This window comes from Lynx rufus, unplaced genomic scaffold (assembly GCF_022079265.1).
Source record: "Lynx rufus isolate CCGP_SWC_20201006 ecotype Redwood Valley unplaced genomic scaffold, mLynRuf1.p SCAF_4, whole genome shotgun sequence".
In the NCBI taxonomy this organism is placed as follows: domain Eukaryota; kingdom Metazoa; phylum Chordata; class Mammalia; order Carnivora; family Felidae; genus Lynx; species Lynx rufus.
Window position 1 is genome coordinate 43708231 of NW_025814856.1, and position 23714 is coordinate 43731944.

Below are 23714 nucleotides of genomic sequence, written 5' to 3' on the forward strand. Positions count from 1 at the left end.
CAGCACAGAGCCCGACGCGGGGCTTGAACTCACGGACCAGGAGATCATGACCTGAGCCGAAGTTGGACGCCTAACCGACTGAGCCACCCAGGCGCCCCGGTAGATTTATTTTTTAATCTGAACCCATACTACTATGAAAGCAGTGAAGGTGGAGAGGACATCTCCTTTGAACTAGCAAGCATTATTTAATATGCAACAATAGGAATGATACAGCTAAGAAAAATTTTAATTTGATCAGGAAATGCAGCTATCTGTAGGAAATTTCACAGGGCAGGGCCTGGGCAGGAAATGTCTTCAGGCTCACATGAAAATGAGGTCATTGTCTGATGAACTTTCAAACAATTAAGATGTTAAAAACTAAAAATCCACTTTGTGAATCTGAATGTGGCTCCCTGATTATCCTGAAGTACAGGAGGAGTGAGAATTTGTCTAGAAGAGGAAGAATGGAATTTTTACTTGGGGGGGGGAAGAGAGGTATCAAGGTGTCCACGCTGATCTACAATGATAGCAAGTAAACCAAGTCTTTGTTTTCTGATAGGGCTAGCCTCAATTTTTGAGGTCAAAAGTTAATACCACCTGATTTCAAAATTTGATGGAAACCTTTTGTAACATTCAGAAAGTTAAACAACACTCCTTCAAAATCAGGAACATCTTTAACGAGAAATTATAGTATCTTTATCTACCAATCGTTCTCTTCAATGTTGACAGGAAGCAGAGAAACAAACTAATCGTTGTAAAAAAGTGTTTCCCTCTACTACTTATTTCATAAAGGAAAACATATGGTTTGAACTCTACTCATTTCACAATGATTTAAAACTAAGAATTGGAAAGATGGCTCAGCTCCACACCATTCAGTTTTTGCTTTCACAGATGAGCACTTAGAGCCAAGTAAATATATCTAGCCTAGCTTTTTTTTTTTTGAATGTAGTATAGAGATGGAGTCCTATGGCATGAAAGAAATATAAAACAAAAGCCAGTATTTGTAAAACAAAACTGTAGACGTGCTGTGAAATACAGCAGCAAGAGAGAGTCTGTTGGCTGCTCTGCTCATTCACTCTCATACCTAACCCATCCTCTCCCCACGCCCACCCCCCCAGCAAATGAAACCTCAGGGCTTTTCTTTACATAATGTAGTTTGCAAACCACTGGTCTACCTTGTGTCCCAAAATGCTCACTCCTATTTTCTCAAATGCTGTGCATGTTTTCCTAACTTAAATCTTAAATGATAGAGAATCAAGACTCTTAGATTCCAGAGAACATCAAAGATGTGTAAGGTGTTTTATTCTGCTAATCACCCCACAATTGTTTTTGAATAGATCTGTAGCATATGCAAATAATGACATGTTTTTTCTAGTAAGGTTCTTCTCCCCTCCTCCCCCGTGACACAGCTACCTATTTTGTCTACAAATCGTATTCAAGGCAGCCCCTTGCACACTGTAGTTCTTGTCACAAAAGGTATCCGAATGCTCCCTTCAGACTCGAACCTGCAAAGGAGGCAGCCCTTCAGCCCCATAGCATTTGGCCAATTATCTCTCATTCCCTGAAGGGTATTGTCTGTGTATATGCTGTATTTAGAATACCTATTTACTTCTACCTATCTACAGATTTTATACACACACACATTCATTTCTGAAGTTTTCATGACTATTTTAAGTTTGAATTCTGTGACTACAACTTCTGGCTTGGCAAAAAATACTGTCCTTTATGGATGTAAAAATTTTAAACTGTGATATTAGGAGAGTAGGTTGCATCCTGGATGTTTCCTGTGGCTGCCAGAATGGTCACAAAATTGGTAGCTTAAAATAGTAGAAAGATACTGCCTCGTGTGTCAGGATACTACAAGTCTTAAGCCCAGGTGTTAGCAGGACCATGCCTGCTTCCTCGGTGACCTCTTGTTGTGGAGGTTTTGATTTTTGCCTCTTCCAGCTACCAGTCACTGGCCTGGCCTTCAGCCTTACTCCAGTCTCTGCCTCTATGGTCACTTTGTTTCTACATCTTCTGTGTCCTTTCCTCTTAGGTCTCTCTCAAACCTCCCTCTCTATTTCTCTTATAAGAGAAACTGGTCATTAGGGTCTACCCAGATAATCCACATGATCTCCTAATGTCAAAATTTTCCACTTAACTTTATGTATAAAGACCTATATCTATGGAAGGATGTAACATTTTGTATTGCAGTTAACTAATTTTTTACATGTTCGGCCTATTCTGATGGTTCTGCCACTTCCCCCACCTTCCTTCCAAACATATATCCAGTTTGAGGCCCCTGTCATCAAATGTATTAACATTTTATATTTCCGCACTGATGCAGTTAACACAATTATAATGAAATATTTTTGTGATTATTTGATTAATCTCTGGATCATAATATTTCCGGGCAAAGGCTTTCTCCCTTACCTTGTCATTGTATCCCTGGTATTCAGCAGATTGTATGCCGCCTACCATGAACTCAACAACCATTTTAGGAATGAATCAATAGACTTCATGAATGGGTAAACTGAGAACAGGTGAACAGATGATTGATTGGCTAGTAGAAATAAGTTCTAAACAGAGACAAGGACTAGGGAAGAGAGATATAGGAAGATTGTCCTTTGCCTTTCTTGACTAGTGGCTTGAGTTGTGGTAAATGGACAAGTCAAGAGACTGAGAAGCCCATAGCAGATTACATAGCTGAGAAAAATCTTAACTAAATTTTATTATTCTGAGGTGAGTATAGAGATCACATTTCTATGATTTGTTCTCCTATCGTTTGTCCTAGGCATAATAAAAACAGTTTCTCATCCTACTTTAATTCTGAAATACAGAGTCATCTGCTCATCTCTGAGATTCTCTGGGACCTAAAGGAACTGCAGCTACGCGAGTAAGGACTGCAGGTACCACTTGTATGGAGTGAAATGCGAAATGCTAAGGTATGTTCAAGTCTTGTATCTGTCCCCAGTATGATCAACACTGTCCTACTGAAGTCATTAAGTTCACAAAGATTTGCAATTTTTATCATGCTTCCTTGTGAAGAAACACAAATAGAATGAATCCTCTCATTTTTCTGCTGAGGATTCTAAAGCTCAGAGATTTAGTGCACAAAGCAAGTGTATATCAAGTCTGAAACTTAAATTTACATACATGGCTCTCAATCTGTGTGCTCTTCGAGGGTTATTACATGTCTCACCACACTATGGTGAAAAATTCCACATTATTTTTATCTTAGTAAGAATAACAAAGAAAAATTTAAAAATGCCATGACAGTGAGGAAATGAGATGGATTTTATCATAATTAAGACTCATTATATGATAAGTTAGGCTTGACACCTCCACCAAACTTGTGCTTATCCATTGCTCTTTTAAAATTGATCTGGACTTATGCTAGTTGATTTTTGAAACATAAATATGTCACTTACCACCTGGTATATTTAGGGTATATGTGAAATGATGCTCAAAACTGGCTATTGGAAGAATCTGGAGTTAAATACACAGAAAATATGTCACACATCATAAATAATTCAAGAATTAAAAATACCTGGGAAAGAGTATGCTTTGGAGAAAGTTAATATGCAAAACTCTTACCTTTGAATTCAGTAACATGAATATTTACATCTGTGTGTGTGTGTGTGTGTGTGTGTGTGTGTGTGTGTGTTGTCTCAGATTTCATTACAAAAATCTTTCAGTCCACTGATCCTCACAGGTATGAGATGACCATGTTGAGTTAGTATGTCAGGATAGTTTTATAGACTCTGAATAAAAGCAGAGTCCTCCAAAATACAAAAGTAAATACAGGAGTCAGTAAAATGACAATGTTAGATAGCAATACAATCAATAAAGTGAATTCAAATGAAATGAAAACCAGTCTAATTATTTCACAGGGCTTTATACTAACCTATTTTCATATATTTACCAAGGTGCTGAAACTAATTATATGACTAGAAGGAACATGTATATTTACTGTTACATTACCTAAAATGTCCATAGCCCTGTTGAATTTAAATACAAAGAATGATTTTTCCTCCTCCAATTAATATTATGAAATACAAAACATGGCTTCATTTTCTCTGATTGACAGCCCCAATTTTCGATATATATTCCAAGTAATGGAATGAAAATTGCACTACATGAATCAATTACAGTTGTTCAATTGTCTATTTTGTAAAGTGAGAACAGTTTAAATTATATATGATTTCATTGTGTATGTGTCATGGTATCTTAACTGACAACACTACCATTGGTAAATTTCGTTTTAATGAGGAGCTTATCTGAATGCGCACAGCCCTATCCAATTGCTCGTTTCCTATCTATTGTTATTTATGGAAGAAATAGATCTTTATTAATATTAGCATGTCTTCATACTTGCATTTGACATAAGAGTTTACTTGTAATTGAATGGAGTCTCCAAACAATGCCATATAGGTGGTATCTATGTAGTACTAAACAAATGAATTATAGCTCTATCCCTAATATGATCTCTCCCCATCCCTAAAAATAATTTTTAAAAAACAAAAAAAGCAAAGTAGTTTTGTTGATTCAGTGACCAATAAGATGCCTTAAATATTCCACTTCAGCATTGTCTAAACTCACGGACACTGGCATGTTTTATGTAGCAGTTTTAAGGAAACTGAAGAGTTGACAGCCTTTACTTCTTCCATATGTCTAGTTGCTCAAACCAACTTATATGAAGTGGAAAATCCCAAAGATAAATGCTACACAAATACCACCAGCCAATTGTCAGCTAATGGAATAGCAATGTGAAAGCAGGCTTGGTCTTTGCCTAAAGAGTCTCAAAATGCTATACAGATGAAAGTTTTCCTACAGTCAGAGAAGCAAGGCTTGAACGTTCTCACCATTATGACTTTCCTTTGCAATTTTTTCTTTTGCATTTTGAAATTTCCATTCAATGACGAATAAAGGATGGTCCTAATTATCGATAATGAAACAGGCCCCTTACAGAAAATGATGGAAATTTTTGAATGATAATATTATGGAAACCTTTTTCTTGATTCTCTAGATTTCTAAAATTACCACTGTGTGTGTTTATTTAGTAAAAATGGAGAAGCAAAAAGTTATCTAACTATCAGCTACAGAAAGGAAATATTTTAAAAAGAGAAAGAGTAAGTGAGGGAAGGAGAAAAAAGAAGAGTAAAGAAAAAGAAGTATTGAGAAATTTGTTGAAGTATTGTTTTTTTATCTGTTAATTCATGTTGTCTTATTACCAATGGTATGGATTTCTGCCACTTTACCTCTTCAGAACAGTTTCCTCACATCTAAAATGATGAGGTCAGATATAATGATCTCCACGATCCTTGAAGCTCTAACATTAACTTCATGTATTGGTTCAACTTTCTGCTATTTTGTTAAAGTTGACTCTTCTAATTTCCTGCATCATTCTAGTGACTAGAGGCATCAGGGACAGAAATTCTGCATTATATTTTTCTAAGTGCAATAATTGATGCTACGAATTGATATTTACATAGCATTTCAGACCTAGGTAGAAACAAGTGTAGTTCCATTAATAATATCCGAGTCAAGGGTCGCCTGGGTGGCTCAGTCAGTTGGGCGGCTGACTACACCTTAGGTCATGATCTGGTGGTCTGTGAGTCCAAGCCCCGCATCGGGCTCTGTGCTGAGAGCTCAGAGCCTGGAGCCTGCTTTCGATTCTGTGTCTCCCTCTCTCTGCCCCTTTCCTATTTGCTCTCTCTTTGTCTCTCTCTCTCTCTCAAAACTAATAAACATTAAATTTTTTTTAAAAGCTAACTCAGGGTTGCACAGGTAAATATTGGCTGACATATGCTTTCAATCCAAAATTCCTTGTCACCCAGTGCTGCTTCTGTACAATGCTGCCCTTCTTTCATAATAAGAAAACAAGAACTACCAAAATATTATTTCTACTTGCAAACATTAGTTTTCAAACTTGAACTTCATTAGAAAAATAATATTTTTCTTGTATGAGGCAAAAGGTTGAGCTACATTGCCACTTTAAAAAATGAAAGACAGGGACACCTGGGTGGCTCAGTCAGTTAAGCATCTGACTTTAGCTCAGGTCATGATCTCGCAGTTTGTGAATTTGAGCCCTGCCTAGGGCTCTGTGCTGATAGCTCAGAGCCTGGAGCCTGCTTCAGATTCTGTGTCTCCCTCTCTCTCTGCCCCTCCCCCGCTTACAATCTGTCTCTCCCTCTCTCTCAAAATAAATAAACATTAAAAAATGTAAAAGGTGAAATACAGTATTTTGAAACCTACTGATTTATATTTCATTTTCTAGCACCTAATCACAAAATCTCTTCTAAAATTGTTTAGGAATTCATTCCTGTATTCATGCAATTTGCTGATGTACATAGGGAATTTTAGTTTTCTTTATTCACAGTAATATGTATTTGCCATGTTCTAAGTAAGCTGCATTGTTGAATTTGATATAAAAGATAATTAGAAAACTCCACTGGCCATATTTAGTTTTCATAGTGCAGTACCTAAAATAAACAACTGAATAGATTATAACTAGGAAAAATATTTTCATGTATATGGAAAACATTATTTATTTTTGAAAATTAGTATTCAGCACTAAAATGGTCATAGGAAACTGTAAACCATGATGGGCCAACAGTCAGGAAAATATTATATAGATCACAGTAATTTTAAAATGTCAATAGGCTCACACATTTTGATATATTACAGAATCCCCAATGCATAACAAAGCATCAAAACAATGTCTTTTCCTTAGAATCTCTATCCTCTCCAGCAGTCATGTAGCATGAATTGATACAGAGTAATGGAATGCCTTTGAGAATTAACCATTGTAGAAATTACTTTCAAAAGTCTCTCTCATTAAATTTGATCTGGGTCTTATGTGACTTGAGCTAGAACTTTAAATTTGACTGAAACACCTGGAAATTTAGACACAGTTTTTGAATGTTTGTGTTTCAAGTTAGTCTCATTTGCTTTTCTAAGGCAGGATAGAATATGGAATTCTCATGGTCGGGGGGTGGTTAAAATCCTTAAAAAAAATTATTCCTTTAGTCATTTTCAGCTTACTTCTGTTAGTGTAAATCAGCATTGAAATGTAAAGTAAAACAATAGCTTTATTTTATGTTGACTATTTTATGTATCTTGCAATCAAAACTCACTCATGTTATGCAAAGTAATTTATTAATTCAGGCAGTTACATTCACTTATTCATTCATCCAATTATTTACTCATTCATTTAACATATGTTTTTGTGCATCACCTATGTGCCATATATTATCATAGCAGTAGGAACATAAGAGTGAACAAAACAGTCAAATCCTTATTCTCAGGGAATTTACAATCTAGTGGAGAAGGACAGAAAATAAACAACAGTATCATAAGGTGATAAATTTTGTCAATAAAAATAAAGCAGGACTAGAGTAGAGAGTGATTGAGTGAGAATGCCATTCTTCGTAGGGAGGCCAAAGAAGGCTTTTCCAATATGAGGACATTTGAAAAGGGCCTTGTACAAGGTGAGGGAACAAGCTATGAATACAATCTGTAAAATGCTACTAATCAGCATAATTTATTATCTATATGAAACCCAAGAATTAGTAAACAATTATTTTTTTGCAGATCAAGTGAATGAATAGATTGGTGGTTCTAAGATTCCATACATTGAAAAATGAAACTGGGGTGCCTTGGTGGCTCACTGGGTTAAGCTTCTGACTCTTGATTTCAGCTGAGGTCATGATCAAACGGTTGTGAGATGGAGCCTCATGTCACGCTCCATGTTGGGCTTTGTGTTGGACTCTGCACTGAGCATGGAGTCTGTTTAAAATTCTGTCTGTCTGTCTCTCTATGCCTCTCTCTGCCTCCTCCACTTGTGCATTCTCTCTCTCCCCCCCACCTCTCTCTCAAAATAAATGAAACCGAACACTTAGATATATTTCACTTCCTTGATTCTTTCAGATTTTCACAATATCCAGTTAACTCAAAGATATAATAAAAAATAAAAGGTCATTTTGTATGAAAATCAGGGAATCAAGTTTTGTTACTGGATTGTATGAATGAAAGAATGAGTGAGTGACTAGAATTAAACAGGTAGAAGGGCCCATCAGAGATCATCTAAACATCATGAAACTCGTCAGTAACAGTGGTCATGCAATTTTTTAAACATAGTAACCACACATAGAGTGGTTATCATGCTATCATATCATAGAGTAGCCTGTGCATTTTTTTTTGACATCTCCGTTAGTTAGAAAGATTGTCCCTTAATTTAAACTGAAAAAAAGTTTAAGGGTGAGTATCTGCCCTTTGGATTCATAGAGATGTAATTCTGGTGACCTGGGCTAAGTACTTGTCCTTAGGCTGGTGAGGTTCCTAAATCTAACTTCTATCATTAGTATTCAGGATCTCCTTGGGAAGCAGTATGGGTAATTTGAGAAATAGGCTGTTTGCCAAGTTAAGCGGAAGCCCTGATTTGCCTCTGGTTTATATTCCATTTCCTCCTCCATAGGTCAATCCCAACTGTCCTCATTATGTGTCAAATAGCTTTTGATGCCAATGACACCAGGGCTAAAATGTTGATAGTTCAACCTAGATCATGACAGTACACTTAAAAAGGACATTTTTTACCTTGTTTTTTTCTTACCCTCTTGATCCCAATCCTGAAAGGTCTAATGCCATTTTGCTCATTCATAAACATCATGTCTCTTTTATTCACCTTACAGTAACCAAACAGATGCTTTGCAATGATGAGCCCTTGTGTAGATTTTTAAATTAATGTGATGAGGCTTCATTTTTTCTTCATCAACAAGTGAGGAGTTGATATATATGATAAAATATTGTAGAACACTAATGCTTTGTCCCCTAAATTATGATTATAAATGTCAACAATTTTTATAGACACCATTTTAAAATGTAGCTCATAAATAATTCCCTTCCTCCTGAATGAGTGATGATTTCTTTGTAATATAATTGTTGAGGACCCTTACAGAACTGCTCTACCTGTGGACTCCCATACTGTTTAATCCAATCCTGCTGTCTTTTTCTATTTTGGAGTGCTTGGAAAGAGAGTGAGTTCCCCATCTCTGGAGGTATTGCACTGTACTTGGAAAAAATCACAGTAAAAGAAACACAAGTATGAGATAGAGGATTGAATCCAGTGACATTTAATACCATTTATCACCTAAAGATGATAATATATTCTCATGTCAATATGCCATAATGTTTTATTGGGGTACGTAGCAAATAAGAGTTGCCAGGCTTTACATGGGCCATGTGACAACCCTTTGACCCCTCAAAGACCTATTTATATTTGAGCCTATTTTACTTCTGTGCTCCTATATTTGTTCCAAATCTGTCTGCAGGTAAACAAACTGAGGGGCTCTCAGAGTTCACTTTTCTATGGCAATATGAATCTTCATAATCATAATGTTTTTCGTTCATGATGGACACATTTATTAGGAGTTATATTTATTGATTTCACTGGCAAATAATCATTCATGTTATTGATTTTGTGACCCACATGTTCCAGCCATTATCCTTGGGAAAATGAAGAGCACTGATGGCTATCTGTCAACCCAAAAACATGGAGGTTTTGATCGGTAAAATAGCAGCTAACACATCTTAAAATAATTACCAGTGTTAGCACTTCTTCAGGTAGAAACTCTTAGAAACTAATCTCAAAGAAAAATGAGTAATGGGATCTTTTTGCATAAATACAAATTGTACTGTGTGTTGCCATCTCCATGAAATGTGGCAATTTACAGCTTTGCTTTCAAGAAAGATCACAGAAAGCAATGAGCAAGACATTGTTTCCCAAAAATGGTCAGTAAGCATTGTTCCCACTTTGATTTTTCCATGGTAATGAGTAACATAACTTTTAATCATGGATTTTCTAGCCAGTCATATTGATAGGCATATCCTCTTTGTGTTCAATTCTGCAAAACAGAATATAGGCTGTTCCATATGCTAACAAGGGATCTTGTTATGAACAAGATCAAGATACAAAAAAGAGAGAGATAGCCAAATTTTGGAATAAATGTGATACATTTGTGGTGTAAATCTCTTTCATTTGAGAGCCTCTAAAGCAGGGAGCAAGATTATGTGGGAACACAGAAATGATGGTCTATGCAATATACACTTCAGAATATGTTAAGAAGTGTAATTCTTAATAAGTTAAGAATGTAGGAACATTCATCTAGTCTGTAATCCCAATCGCCTCTGCCCTCCTTGAAATTTGCCAAGTGATTTAGGTTTTCAATAATGTCTCCCATTATAAATCCCAAATAAATGTATCCCATTATAAATAATGGGGTAATGCAACCCAGAAGTCAGTTTATCCCTAGTGAACCACTGGGAAACTATTAATGGCACCATATTCCAGCATCACTGTTTTAATAATTATATGAAGCTGAGGTCTGCTGATATGCTCTATCTGCCAAAAAGAAAAATAAAATGAGGTCCATTTAAAAGTGACCAAATAAAAGATGCCAGAGTTAAAGAGAATAGACTTCTGTTCTACATCATGTTGAAAAGCATAAAAGGAAGCTACTGGGAGCAATTTACCAGGGTTGCACTTTTGTTTGGCGCCTGAGTGCTGGCTTTGGTAGCGAACCTTAAAAAGAACAAGAAAGATGGGAGGTGTGACTAGGTCGAAAGCATAGACTGGGTGACACTCTCCATTTTCAAGGAAAATGTTTAGTAATGATGTGACAGAAAAAAATGGAAAGAGTTGGAAAACAAAACTCTTCAGTGATATTTTCCTCTTTTCATGAGTTTTGGATTGCTTTTTCTTCTTAACTGTATCATTATCCTATATCTCTTGATTTAGTCACTATAGCGTAAAATCTGGTCTAAAACAGAAGCTTCTCTTGGCTTTCAGTTATGGAAGTCTTTGTGTATATACAATCCTTCTGGGAAAGAGAGAAATGTAGGAGGAGGAAATATGAGAGTATATCCAATAATGAATACAAGTAATGCATTGTGATGTTACTGATTATATTAACCTCTTCTAAACCTTTCTTGGAGCTACCTTATTTTGTTTGGGAGAAAGAATTCATTGAAAACAGCAGGTGTTACCAGTAGACACATAGTTAAAAGTATAGAAAAACAGAAAAACTTTTAGTTGCAGTACTTTGGACTCACCAGCCCTAAGAGGAATACTGGATATGGTTGCATACTTGTGTGGTTGGAGGCAAGTTATCAAAATTCTCTGTGTCCCAACTTCCTCACTTGTAAAGTGGTAATAATTATCATGCTTTGCAAAAACTAAATGAAGTACGTAAAGCATTTCGAAACTGCTTGTGTTTCATAAATTCTTGATCAGTGTTAACTGCCAGTAGATGTAGTAGTATCAGCACTACCCGCTGGTAGTAAAAATAATTGAAGGAGGAGGAGGAAAAAGTGGGGGTGTTTTCTTGCAGGGTTAGTAAAGTGGTTCAATGTTGCATTTTTAGCATCCCGTAGTAACGACGGAATAATCCAGCTAAAAATACACAGGGAGGTGACAAATTATGTGGTTGGGCTAAATGCTGCCAAACTGCCCTGACTCATGGAAAGGAAAGCCACATAAAAGACTGTGTCATGCAGCAGCCGGTACTCCAGGAAAAGCAGAGCCATCCATAGGTTCCACCAAAGGCCAATCAACTCACTAGGTACCAGAAACCTGTTTCTCTGCCACCACTATGTTGTAAATGGTAGGACAAGGAGTATAATTTTCATGACAGATTGGACCACAAGCACACATAATATATGAAAATTGAAGATGCTCATTTAATAGTGTTCACCTGTCATCCAACAAAAAATAAAAATGCTAGGCTGTTTCTCTATAATCCACTGTTTGGTTTTCAAATATCATTACTCTCTTTTCAAGTGACAATAAACAAAGGAATTGACGTTGCTGAGTTTTCTTTGCAGACTCCACAATCTTTCGTATTTTTCACTTTTTCTTTAACAAATGTACGTATTACCTTTGACGACCTCTGCCATATTAAGTGTACTGTGTTTTTTTTTTCACTTCTGCAGTGAACCAAAAATCTACTCATCAGCAAAATGTACCTAGCTTTCACTTCATACATCTGTCTCATGACAGTAAGTATAGAAAATGGTGCTGTTAACTGAGTTAGATGTTTCCACACTAAGTCAAAACTTATCTGCTTCCCCTTTAAAGAAATAGATATGACATCCGTCAGTTGGAGAAAAGGGCTTGGCAAAGCAGAAAGGTAAGAAAAAGCTGCACTTGCTTAGTTACTTATTCAGGGTACATATGGGTATAGAGTCAAATAGACAAGCACCTTTCTCATTTATATTGTTGCCTAAGAGAAAGACTCAAAATTCAAAGTAGTAGAAGAAAAATAAAAGAGAGAGGGGGCTGGGGACATTTTAACCTGTCACTGAAAGATAGGGTCTCCATCTTGAGAGTGATGCATTTAACCTCATGCATATAAGTAATTGCTTCATTTGAATTACCAAGAATAATAGCTGAATCCATGTATAAAAAAATCACTATGATTTTCTCACTATACTTTCTGTTAAACAAAACTGAGCTTCATATAATCAAACTCTCTATTCCATGTCTAGATCCTTTGTTAGATCACTTGCCCCCAAAACAATATCCACTCTCTAAACATCCTGTTTGCAGGAAATACTTATCTTCTAGTTTGAGTAGCTCATGTTTTTAGTGTGCTCCTTTTATTACTTTCCTGCGGCTGCTTTAACAAATTACCAGAAACTTAGTGGCTTAAAATGAGACAGGTTTATTATCCCCTTGTTCTGGAAGTCAGAAGTCTGCATCGGATATCGTTGGGTTAATATCAAGGTGTTGGCTGGGCTTCACTCCTTTTGGGAGGTTCTAGAGTAAAATCTGTTCCTTTAGTATTAGAGCTTCTAGATGCTCACAATCTCCTTCCAGGTCAGCAAAAACTGGTCAAGTTATTTCATGCCACATAATTCTCACACTGATTCTTCTACCCACCTCTTCCACACTCAACAACTCAACTGAATTACATTCAGCCCCTCTGGAGAATTCAGGACAATAGCCTGATCTTAAGGTCAACTGATTAGCAACCTTAATCGTATCTGCCATGTAAATTCCTATCCATGTAACACAGCGTATTTGCAGGTGACAGGGATTGAGTGTGGACATATAACCATTATGCTGCTTAAGGCACTTCTAGATGTTAAGTTCCATGTTTCTCCCAGTTAAATTTCATCCAATACTGCTTATTGTATCCCCTGAAACCACACAGAATAAATCTAACTCATCTCTTACAAGACAGCCTTTGGAATGTGTGAAGACAGCTATCATGGTTCCCCCGATTCTGTAAGCTTATAGTTATTTTAATCACTTCGTGATGTTGTTTTACATCTGTTCACTGCCCAGAAAAAAAATAATAACAGAAATAAGTAACATTTACTGAGCAATGTGCTAGGTTGTGTGTATACGTATGCATTTACATGTATTTTCTCATTTAATTATTACAGCAACCTGATAAATTAGGTTCCCTTTTTGTCTACATTTTACAAATGTAAGCCCTTTCAGACTGAGAGGATTTATATCAATTACCCCAAATTACAAATAGAGCAAATATTGGAAGTACAGCTTGAATCAGGTCAGTTTGACTATAGTAGAAACTGCTCATTCAACCATATGCTATACTAAAGGACATATCCTATTTTGACGATGTCTCTCTTAAATTATGGTCTCCAGCAAGGACTGTCATGTCTTAGATGTTTTCCCTCCAACATATGACACTATTTTGTCCTGCTAATAGGTTGAAACCATTCATTGTTGAACAGCAGACATACAGAAATGGATGTTTCATCTGACCAAAAATATTTTGGCTAGGAGAAATAATATTAGAATTTCCTGTGCTACCAAGGTTATTCACAGAATGGGCAAAGAGAAAAGGAAATACATCTAAAACCAGATTCTACATTTACTTTGAGTATGTTGAAATAGAATTATCTTTCTAACAACTATCTTATGCAAATTGTTTTTATTATATCTTTTGAAATGTGGAATTTGTTTAACATGTACCAGACTGCAGAACCTCATTGAAGAGTCAAATTTAATATAAATATTAGATTTTAAAATGTTAATAGTACAATTAATTTTTGTCAAAACTCATTTGCACTTAGAAGCAATTCATCCTGACTAGCTCTGCTCAGTTTCTCAAGAGGAAAAATAAAACACATATGTTCTATTCTCATCACTTACATGCCTTGAGTATAGGTTCTTAGGCTGTCACTAACCTGGAAATTAGGAGGGAGGTTTGCCTTACAGCCTTTCTTTCTTTAGCAGAAAGAGAATTGTGGGAATTTTTTTCTTTGAAGTATGCTGGGAAAATTAAATGGATGCAGTAAGGGGGTGGAGCTAACAGTAGGGTTTAGTTCTAGACATATAGAAATCAAAAGGAAACAGACATAGATCTCTGATATAGAAGCTCTACAGCAAGCAAAGTCTTGAATTTAAGCTAATAAGACATAATTCAAGGGAAAGAGGAAATGACCTCCTAAAGTTCATTTCAAGTCTTTGCACCTAGTGACACCTAGATAAGCACTCTGCTTTTCATTCATTCACACATTTAAATACCTCTACTGAGTGCCTACTATGCTCCAGTCGTTATGCTAGGTACTGGAAATTTAGGGGACTTTCTTAAAACATCAAAAATTTCTACCCTTTTGAAGGGTGTATTCAAGTCAGTTGACAGAAAAAATAAAATAAATATGTAAAATCTGTTTTATAATATATTGGGTGGTAGTAAATGTTATGGAGGAAAAGGAAGCCTGGAAAAAGGGAAAGGGACTGTCAGGTTCAACCTAGAAGGGCTTTCCCAAGAAGATGGCATTTGAGCAAAGACCTGAAGGGAATGAGGGAGCAAGTCATGTGAATTAGTGGGCAGAAAGAACAGCAAGTACAGATGCCATTGTGTGGGTGGGTGCTGGAGGTCCTTATGGAAGATTCATGGTTTATATACAAATTTGGAAAGTTTAGGGAGGAAAGAAGGAAAATCAGTGAAGAACAAGAAGCACATACATTCCACTTTTAGGCTCAGAATGAGGGGTGCAGAAAGAAAAAAAAAAGACACTACTTGGTAAAGCTCAGGGGAAGCAGTACCCTGGGACAAAGGTAGCCAGATTCACTTTAAGTAAGGGAATAACAAAGCAAACATTCTGAAAGGCATTAGATATACAGGAGATTTTTCTAAGGATTGATCTTAGTGAGGGACGTGTGGAAGATATGGTCAGAAAGTGGGATGTGCAAAGCAGCATTGAGATTAGAGGAAAAGAGATAAGAAACAATGTGGGAGTGCTGGGTTTCTTTTCATGAGTGACAAACATGAGGAGAATGGCGGGTATTCATGATTACCTCAGAGCAGAAAGTGAGGGGGAAGGAAGGAGGAGAAGGTGAGAAAATTGTCGAGATTTACAAAGTCTTGAGTTCCTTCTTGACTGTGCTGCTGGAGATGTGGAGTCTCATCACTGTCACTTCATGTGTTCTTGACACAGCCCTTTGTTAAAAACTGTTGATTTTCTGGATTAGGAAATAACTCCTTGTAGTCATGCTTGCTCTTTTAGCCAAAGGGAATTTGTAAACTATAATGAGTTGGACATCAACAGTAAAGTGGCTTAGTTACTGTAAAAGATCTGCCTCCTTCAAAAACGTTGACTCCTTCATGAAAAGTCTCTAATGCATTTCATGGCTCACCAGATCTAAGATAAGCTGAAACTAGAATGGGGAATAATGAACAGCAAGCAAACAAATCTCAAGCAAAGTTAAGATTCAGCAAAGGCACATGGCAAATTAACAGTGCAAACTATCAGTAGAATAAAACTTAGACAAGCATTAACACGAAGGTAAAACTGAGACTCCTGTGTAAGTTCAGGAGGTAATGAAGTTGTTTGGTTTAGATTTTCATTAAGAAACATGATCTGGGCACCTGGATGGCTCAGTCAGTTAAGCATCCAACTCAGTATCGGCTCAGGTCATGAGCTCACGGTTTGTGGGCTTTGTGCTTACAGTGTGGATCCTGGTTGGGATTCTCTCTCTCTCCCTGCCTCTTTCTCTCTCAAAGTAAATAAATATTTTTTTAAAAAAGAAGCAGGATCAATGTTGTCAAGGTAAGCACTAAGGAATAAACATAGAGCATATAATTTCTAAATAATTCGGGGGGAGGGGTAAATAGGACAATGAAAAAAGCAAACTTTTTTAAAGTTTATTTATTTATTTTTAAGAGAGAGGTGGAGAGGAGAACACAAGCCAGGGATGGGCAGAGAGAGAATCCCAAGCAGTCTCTGAGCTGTCAGTGCAGAGCCCAATGCATGGCTCAATATCTTGAACTGTGAGATCATCACCAAAATCAAGAGTCAGACGCTTAACTAACTGAGGCACCTAGGTGCACCAAAAAAACCAAAGAATTATTTAATAATTTTTTTAAGTGAAGACCAAAAGAAGTATCTTAACCATGTCTTTATTTCTGTATTTCTGATGCTGTGACATCTATGGCCCTGTTGTCTCTGGAGGGACTGCTTCTCTCAGAATTAGCTAATTCCTAGAAATAGTAAATCATTCACCCATAAACATGCTTTTCACAGGCAAATGAACCAATCTAGTGTCCATACCCCAACCACTTTCATGAGTGGTTCTCACACTCTGGGCCACTGTCATCTGCTCTAATAATCCAGGGTCAGGTCCAGACAAATAGTGAGAGCCTCTGTACATCAAAGCCTGATGAAAATATTCAAATTAGTGAGTCCTAAACCTGCAGAAATTGAAGATTGAGAAAGAAATATTTTTAAAAAATGTTTATTTATTTTGAGAGAGAGAGAGAGAGAGAGAGAGAGAGAGAGAGAGTACAAATGAGGGGGAGGACACAGAGAGAGGAAGAGAGAGAATCCCAAGCAGACTCCTCACTGTCAGTGCAGACCCCAACACAGGGCTCACGCTTACAAACCGTGAGAGCATGACCTGAGCCAAAATCAAGAGATGAATGCTCAACTGACTGAACCATCAAGGCGACCCTGAGAGATTGAGAAAAAAAATCCAGAGAATACCAATAGAGGAGCAAGAATAAAAATCAAATGTGATTCCTCCTCAGAAACTATGCAAGAAAGAAGAGAATGAAGTGAAACATTTAAGGTATTGAGAGAGGGGAGAAAAACCCTACCAACCTAGAATTATGTATCCAGTGAGATTATCCTACAAAAGGAAAAAAGAAATAGACTGTCGCCAACAAGCAAAAATTGTGGGAATATATTGCAAGTAGACATCCCTTGCAAAAATGTTAAATGTAAATGATAAATGTCAAAAATTTAGATCTATATAAAGAAAGGGAGAACATTAGAAAAGAAGCCAGTGTGAAATAAAATTTATTGTTTTTCTTCTTTTAATCATTTATGTATATATTTAAATTTATTTATTTAAAATTTTCATGTTAACCACCTTTTGTTCATTATGACAAGTGCATTCCTTAATCCCCATCACCAATTTCACCCATCCTTCTAGCTTTCCCTTCTGGTAACCATCAGTGTGTTCTCTGTAGTTGAATCTGTTTCTTGATTTGACTCTCTCTAAAGTAATTATTGATACATATTTATTGACATTTTATTACTTGTTTTGTGATTGGGAAGACTTTCTTTGATCCTTTCTTTCATGGTTTGCTGGTTTTCTTTAGTGGTATATTTGGATATCTTTCTCTTTATTCTTTGCATATTTATTAATGGTTTTTGATTTGTGGTTTTATGCAAACCTGTGTGAACATAGGTTCATTGATTGTAATAAATGTACCACTCTGGGTCACCTGGGTGGCTCACTCGGTTGAGCATCCAACTTCGGCTCAGGTTGTGTTTCCTGGTTCACAAGTTCGAGCCCTGCATCAGGCTCTGTACTAACAGCAGAGAGCCTGGAACCTGCTTCAGATTCTGTCTCCCTTTCTCTGCCCCTCCCCCACCCATGCTCCATCTCTCTAACTCTCTCAAGAATAAAAAATAAACATTAAAAAATTTAAAAAAATAAATGTACCACTCTGTTGGGGAATGTTGAGAGTAGGGCACACTATGCATTTGTGGGGACATGGGGATATGAGAACTCCCTGTACTTCCTACTCAACTTTTATATGAACCTAAAAATTCTCTAAAAATAGTATATATTTTTAAAAAGTTTATATTTATTTTGAGAGAGAGAGAGAGAGCACACACATGCAAGTAGGGGAGGAGCAGAGAGAACAGCAGAGAATCCCAAGCAGACTTCATCCCCAGTGCAGAACCTACTGTGGGGCTCAATTCCATGAGTCATGAGATCATGACCTGAGCCAGAATTAAGAGTTGGACACTCAATCAACTGAGCCACACAGGAACTCCAAAAAATAGTCAGCTTTAAAAAAAAAATCTTGCATAAGGTTTAATCGACTGCTAGCAACTTTTTCATATATTTATACATGACAGTGTGTATTAGTTATAGTTGTTCAAATAACAAAAGTAAGCAATACAAGAAGAAATAGAGTAGAAGAACCCAAAAGAATTGACTTTTGGATCTGAGCAAAATACGTTTTAATAATATGATGACATTAACTTATATTAATCTGGTGTTTGTAGTTTATAAAGGTGATCTCATTTACCTTATTTTATTACTCTCTGTGAGGTTCATGGCTAATAACATGTTTTCATCATTTCATAGTAAGAAAACTGAGTTATCTGCCCAAAGTTGCAAAAATAGTAAGGAGTAGATTTTTTTTTTAATATCTGATATGTCCATTACTCCTTTACATACAAGATAGTAGAAAAAGACATGTTCTAAAAGTAAAAGACTGCAGTTATTCCTGAGGTAATTTTGATACTGCAAAAAAATGATTTTACAAAATAGTCCATAATTTAAAAAATCTTTCACTAGATCTATAATCCATAATATAAAATGATTATTTGAAAGTTCTTGGTAGGAAAAGAATAATCATGTAATAAAATCAACCTTGAATTCAATTTTGTAGTCATATGACAGGAGCAAAATGGTAGCACAAAGAGTATTTAACAATGAGTTAAGAACTGACAATTCACAGTCTGACTCATTAATGTGCCATCTGGCATTCATTATATGCCTCAGTTTCTACTCTGTAAAATGACAGGTTGAGACTCAATGATCTCAAGCCCTAAAATTCTGATTCTGTGCTCATGGGGCACTATATTTTAAAGCACATATGCCTCCTGTAAAGTGAAGTAAAGTGAATAAGCACACATAAATGGTTCAATGATTAAATTCACTGAGAGCTAAAAGTCATAGCATATTAGCCTTACATACGAAAAACTCGCCTAATGAATCAAACTTGAAGGATCTGTCAGTGTGTAGTTGTTTGACAGAGAATAAGAACTGTGAAATTGCTGATTTTATCCTAATTATTTCTTGTTCCATGGGTCACACACAGGAAAAAGGGGGGTCAGTAAGTTTCTCATTAATACATATCAGCTTGTAAAAGAAAAAAAAAAGAGTATCTTTTGACATTGCAGTGAACTGTAATAGTCTTAATGAATATTACTGCTAAAGCACCCATGCAAATTAGCATTTCCTCTTATGCTTTAGCTTGAAAGAAATTAAATTTGGTCTAAATGAATTAAAAGAGTGGACCTAAGGGACATCTGATCATTTCTGTGTCTCAATTACTTTACCTTCGGTCAGATTTTCTTGAAAATGACTATTTGCTTTCAAACTCTGCTCTTCTGGCTGGATCCGTCTCTGTACTTTATTTTGCAATTCAAGAAGCTGTGGACTGTGATTTCCAAGTGTGATGCTCACTATGAAACACTGTACTTTCATGGGGATAATTTCAAAATCAGATTTATCTTGGATGTAGATATCTAGACCATTATTAAAAAGTGTTGCAGGGGCGCCTGGGTGGCGCAGTCGGTTAAGCGTCCGACTTCAGCCAGGTCACGATCTCGCGGTCCGGGAGTTCGAGCCCCGCGTCGGGCTCTGGGCTGATGGCTCAGAGCCTGGAGCCTGTTTCCGACTCTGTGTCTCCCTCTCTCTCTGCCCCTCCCCCGTTCATGCTCTGTCTCTCTCTGTCTCAAAATAAATAAATGTTGAAAAAAAAAAGTGTTGCAATTACTTTCAGTATGATAGCAGTGTTTTAGTTTTAGGGAAACATAAGAGTCAATAGGAGTTGTCCAAAGATAATATACTATAAGACAATGCTTATTTAAGTATAATAATCAGATCATTTAAGATAAAAGCAAAATCATGTATTTCATATGGATATGTTATAAAACATGTGTTCTACAAATGTGAAATCCTATACACAGCAGAACACTTATAAAAACACATGTCAGGGTTCATGATTATGGTGAATTTTTGGCAATCATGGACAGCGGTTGCCAACCAAATCAGTGAACACATGTAAAAGAAGATGATGTAAAACCAGTGTTTCTCAATCTCAGCAGTATTGACATTTTGGGCCACGTGTTTTGTTGTAAGGGGCTCACCTGTGCAATAGAGGTAATGTTTAGCAGCTTCCCTGACCCCTACCCATTGCATGACAGTAGTAAAACCATCACACCAAAGTTGTGAAAACCAAAAATGTCTCCAGACGTTGCCAAATGTCCCAAAGTGGGCAAATTCTCTCCCAGATGAAAATCAGTGACATAAACAAATATTCCAGAGAAATGAAGTAATCACCGCAGGAGGAGGTTTCTTGCATCTTATGTTTCATTCAGCTGGTGAGGTATGGCTAGTCTGATCTTGGTGGTGTCAATATCAGTAATGACTAAGAAAGAGTGAATTAGAATGGACTGTTATATTTGTGCCTGTTGTTGCTTGTTCTAAGCCCTAACATTATAAATGAAAGTGGTGGTTTTATTTATTTTGAATTTGCCTTTGTTTTGACACCACCTATAAAAAAAAAGCATTGTGAAAAGATTTAGAATTTCAGACCAGTAGCTCACTTGCATGCCTAACTGATTGGTGCAATATATAAGATAGAGTGGTTCATTGCACACTTAAGGAAGCATAACCTACATTGGAGGGGGGTGGGTGGAAAACATGTCACATTGTTACTCTGAAGGATAAATAGTATAAATCTTTCCTTACTAGGGTTTGCCAAGAGGAAAAATAAATGCATAGACCAAAGGAAGAGATAGCTGTCAATTACTGACTTTTATAAGCCCTTGGCAATGTATCAAAATCTCATACCTTCACTAAACACTGGTTCCCTCCACTCTTGACATTAAATGTTAGAAGGCAGGCATCTTCATAGATACCCACCTACGTAACAGAAAAAAAAAAGCAAACAAAGAAAAAGGATAGCTTATTAATTTTGTGGATGGAGAATTGTTTGCAGTAGGGTACCTGGGAGTATACACTGTGTCTAGACTTGTTTCACATTTTAATAAAGTAGTTCAGCTTCTCACGTAATAATTGATTTAAAAGAATATATGCAAAATGGAATATGTGAGTTTTCAGATGATACTTAGCTCATCTGAAGTAGTTACAAGCTGATGAAGATAAGCTGTGGAAAGAATTCATAAGGATATCACAGAGAGCCCAGAAACAGGCCCAACTACAGTTGAGTGTTATATTTAAGAGGAAATCTAAATGATTTTTGTGAAACAATGAATGTTAAATTACTAGTTTTAACTCTAGAGAAGAACTAGAACTATAGTATTTAAATTGAAATTATTAGACTAATAATTCTGAAGACAGACATTAAAATGATATTTTAATAGAATAAAATATAGATGATAATACCAATACCAAAGCAATCATCAAAGACAGTGTTCTCCTTACTTCTGGATAAATTACAGTAAATCAAAACATGCCAGTGTATATTTGTTATAACTGCCCCTTAAAGAAGACATAATGATAGTTTCAGTGATTTTGCATCTCACAATAAATATGATCAATGAATTTAAGAGTTGTATATAAGAATAGACTGCAAGTAAGCATTATTTCCACCTGCACAAAGGATGTAGTGCAGTTTATATAGTTTTCATATAAACTCATGGAAAATGTGATAAAGTTAGCCATGGACTTTTCAACAAAGCCTACAACAAAAAAATTAAGCAAGGAGAGGAGTTAAGATGGTGGAGAAGTAAGGCAACCCTGGGCTTTCCTCATCCCTCAAACACAGCTGTATTCAGGTGAGATCACTTGGAAAACCCAGGAAATTGATCGGTGGAATGGCTGAAGGATCTCCACAGTTGGAGGGAGAAAATGTGTAGGTGTGAGGTGTGTGAAAGCGAAGTGAGGTATAGAAAAATGTCGGTGCAGCAGAGAGGAGAGAACACTTTCTAGGAGAGACAAAAGGGAGAGAGGGGTTGAAAGAATGTGGCATTGGTTTGCACAGGAGGAAAACCTATCTGGACCATGGACTGGGGTGTGAGAGGTACTGAGTGTCCCAGGGTTTTTTTTGTTTTTGTTTTTGTTTTGTTTTGTTTTTTTTTTTTTTACAAACAGCTTTTGGAGTTCAAACTCAGAGGGTTTGTAAGTGAGCTACTATCTCTGGAACTGAGCTGTGGCACACACTCCAGGGGAGGAAGGAACTGGCCCCAAAGTGCATAGCGTGGTGTAGGGATCTCTGGGATGCATTGGGACAGAACATGCCCCTTCCTGGAGTACTTTTGAAAGAGGAAATATTGCCTTCCCAAGAACAAACAACTTTGCAGGTGCCAGCAAAAGGCCTTTCATCAGCAGGGGACAGAGGCGCACCCACAGGGAATATAATCTTGCTGCTTTTAACGGTGCCACATGATAGATTCCATGCACTGTGCAGGCATTTTTCAGGGACAAAGGTCTTCAGGCAAAGCCTGGAGAGGCTCTACTGTGGAAAAGGATTGAGTCCACACAGTGCCATGTCCTTTAAGACTTTGAGTTTTAAATCCCAGCGGCTTGCCAAAGGAAAAAAACTCAGGAGAGTTATGGCACAGGACAAGTTGACTGCCCTCACATATCTGTGGGAACTTCCTGAACAGCAGGGGGGTTGAGATCCCCAGTCTGGGGACAGGAGATTGGGGTGTTGCCATCTTCCCCAACACCCATACCTTGGGACTTCAGAGAGCAACACAGCGACCCCCAGTGGAGATAGGACCCACTTACACCAAGCCCTCCCTTCCTGTGCCTGGCGAGTGCTTATTTACTGGGGCAAGACTGACTCAGAGCCAGTGCACTAGGCTTCTCCTCTGGAAGACCAGCACAGCCAGCACCCCCGATGCACTCAGTCCACTGAAAAATAGAATGCTTCAAAATGACATCTGCAGTTCTGGTGGAAATAGGACCAGGCTTAATTCTTTTTTTCTTTTTTTCTATTGTTTAATCTTTTTTTTTTTTTCATTTGGAACCAAGCTCATAGTTTCTTGTTTGTTTGGTTTTTTTGTTTGTTTTTTCATTTCCTTTTCTCTTGTTTTTGGATCAGGCTTCTTTATTATTTTCTTTTTCTTTCTTTTTTCTGGCCTTCTTTTATCCGTTCTTTCTTTCTTTTTTCTTTTTCTTTTTTCTTTTCTTTTTTTTTTTTTTTTTTTTTGAATCAGTCTTATAGTTTGTTGATTCTCTGGGTTTTTTGTTGTTCACTTCCTTTTCTCTTTTGGGGGGGGATCATGGGTTTTTTCTTTTTCCCCTTTATTCCAGGCTTATTTTTACAAACAAATCAAAGCACACATGTTTACAGGTCCAAACACTCACCACTGCAAGCAAGGAGGGGCTCTGCAGGGTTCTGACCAGTGGGAAAAAGTAGCTAAAACACAGCAGCAATAATACTTACAGTTAATACAGCAGTTAGGGGTGCCTGGGTGGCTCAGTCGGTTAAGTG